At 40.8% G+C, this 2,906-nt stretch overlaps 1 protein-coding gene and 1 pseudogene across 3 annotated transcripts in view; both read right to left on the reverse strand.

Moving 5' to 3' along the window:
* ADK (adenosine kinase) overlaps positions 1 to 2,906 on the reverse strand; it is a 553,222-nt gene that overhangs the window by 471,866 nt on the left and 78,450 nt on the right. The window lies entirely within an intron of this gene.
* LOC100966941 lies at positions 450 to 2,271 on the reverse strand (annotated as a pseudogene). The gene has a single exon (XR_152990.3). The product of XR_152990.3 is annotated as an archaemetzincin-2 pseudogene (transcript).

Genomic DNA, 2,906 nt, shown 5'->3' on the forward strand with positions numbered 1-2,906 from the left:
GCTTGAGCCCAGGAGTTGGAGGTTGCTGTGAGCTGAGATGCCATGGCACTCTACCCAGGGGGACAGCTTGAGGCTCCTGTCTCAAAAAAAAAAAAAAGAAAGAAAGAAATAACATCTATTTTTGTTTTTTAGGATATATCCACTTTTGTTTATCTACATTTTATTAATTTAAATCTTGAGGAGTACAGGATCATGGATCCTGTGTCCAATGGCCATAGCAGGAAGGCTGCTTCAGAATGTGGCATGAACCATGCCACTGGACCTGACTTACCTTTCCCCAGATCACTCTGGTTTTGTTTGCCTTGCTGCCAGGAGTCACTGTGTTGTTCTTTACATTGTGTGACCAAGCATATCTTTTGCTCAAATAGAATTCGGCCTCATCTGAGGAATAAACACTTCCAATTTTAAGACGAATATGTGTTCTCTTTGGCTCCTGAGACCCCACTTAAGAGCCAGCAAAAACGGCCTTAGACCACAGCCTTCCAGACATATTTGCCTTTTAGAAGTCCTATTCCCAGCAGACAACCACAGGCTCCAAGATGACAGAGAATAAAATTTTAACAAACAACAAAAAGGTTTATTTTTTTGACAGTTTATAGAATGTTTATTATTCAAAATGAGTCTCATTTCAATTCAGATGCTTTAAAAAAGGTTCTGTCCTGTTACTTGGACACAGCACAGAATAAGTAAATAGTTTATTCCAATGTAGTACTCCACCCAAATGAAAGCAGAATGTGCAAGTATATTTTAATTACTCCTAATTGAAGGTCCTTATTTTTGGAGAACAGCACGGCATTTCATTATCCACTCTGTCCACTCATTGAAAGCTTCAACGAGTTTTGTTAAATTCCCACTATCATCCAGACTGTGTTTCGGAGTTATTCCAAGTTTGTCAGCAGATTCATCATGGATCCATCTCACCAGCGCTTTATCTTTCTTCAATGCTGACACCAGTAGCACACTGCAACTTGCGTAAGCACATAGGGCAAAGGTTTAGAGGGGGCCGGTCAGCTTCTTCCAAGTGGTTGGAACCTTGCATTAGCCACGTGAGCCACTGGCAGTGTCGCAGTCCAAATATGTGTCCAATCTCGTGGGTTAAAGTCTTACAAGATCGAAGCAGCAAAACACTAGTTATTTCGGGAATATAATAGTTATCAAAAACAGAATACTCATTTGAAGATGTTTTCTGGAGGTTCTTCACTTTGCCTTCATGGCAAAAACTGTAAAAATCACTGCCATACCTGGCAAAACTGAATATCCTCACACCATCTGTCAAAGAGGCCTGTCCAAAGACAAAATTCCGGGAGTCTCTTGGGTGAAGATCAATCGCTATTATCCCCACAACACAGAAGGCATCTTCAGGTTTCTTCTTTAAGAACTTCAGAATGTGCCCTGCATGAATCTGTGTGTTATCATTGACTCTAAAGGGACACCTTGTCGCAGAAACAGGAACTGGTTCTAGGAGTTGTACTGTCAGGCCATTAAAAAAAGCTTCACAGGAGCCCTTGAGCCATTTAATATATTCTTCCCTGATAATCTTGGTGTTGCCTAAAGATCCAATGGACTGTATACAAATGCTGTGCTTCTCTGGAGAAGGAGTCTTTCTGCAAGGATCACTGAAAAACTGTTCAAAGTCTTCAGGAGCCTCAGGATGAGAAGTGATCCAATCTGATCTGGAATGCAAGGTAATGGGTTCACAGAGATCACTGGTTGGCTGCAAGGCTTCATTCATTAAATGCTGTTCCCCAGCATCTAATTTTTCATACTGTGACACAAGCACTGGGTTCTCTGAGATGAGAGCTGTTTTTACTGTCTGTTCAGAATGTCATATTATTTGCATAATGACGGATCTCTTCCATTCACATTGGGTTCCAAGGTAAAGCTTGCATCCTTCCATTCCAATGAGTTTAAAAGATGTTCTACCACGAGGCTTTATTAAGGAAGGAAGGCTTCCGCTGAAGTTCTTACCTCACAAGGTCAGGCATATCCAGACCTGGCTGAAAAGGTTTTGTGGAGGGTGCCTTCGCCCCTAGCAGGCCTTGACACCACCCGCCAGCACCAGTGCCCCGGCCCCCACTCCTATGGCCACCCCTACACGCCAACAACAAACAGTTTTACAAAAAATTCCCACAGACTGACATGCTAAGTCATTCCTAGAATTAAACTTAAATAATAGCTTAAATTATTCTGCCTTACAAATGTGGACAAAGAATAATTACAGAGACAGTGATAACACTGCAAACAAAACCAAATCCAAATCAGTCCCACTGATAAGTTTGGATTCATATAGAAAATACGGACTGGCTGCAAAAAAAAAATAGTCAGGCATTGTGGCAGGCACCTGTAGTCCCAGCTACTTGGGAGGCTGAGGCAAGAGAATCACTTAAGCCCAAGAGTTTGAATTTGCTGTGAGCTGTGATGCCATAGCACTCTACTGAGGGCGACAATGAGACTCTGTCTCAAAAAAAAAGAAAAAGAAAAAGAAAATACAGACTTCTGCTTCCAAACAACAGGGAAACCTGAAATTAGCTATAAAAAAGTGCTTTATGTCATAGAATATTAGTTTTTCCCAATAATCAACAGTGGGTTTAGAAGGTTTAAAATTATTACTGTTTAGTGATGCCAAAAGCCAAGACAGGCCAAAAGTTAGACCTCTCAGTCCAGTTGTGAACACAAAAGAAAAGGAACTTGAGAGTGCTACACCAGTGGAGAGTTTTGCTGATGTGGAGTTTGGGATGGTCCCAACAAATCAAACAGCCACAACATTCCCTGTGCCAATGATTTTCAACCAGTATGCTATGAGAGGATCTCAGGTGAACCTCAAAAACTTTAAAGATCATTAATTAAGTTATTTTCAAAAGAAGTTCAAAGAACAGTAAGTATATTCCTTTTAACTTTTTTTTTTT

This window comes from Otolemur garnettii, unplaced genomic scaffold, assembly GCF_000181295.1.
Source record: "Otolemur garnettii isolate 467f Iridium unplaced genomic scaffold, OtoGar3 scaffold00008, whole genome shotgun sequence".
In the NCBI taxonomy this organism is placed as follows: Eukaryota; Metazoa; Chordata; class Mammalia; order Primates; family Galagidae; genus Otolemur; species Otolemur garnettii.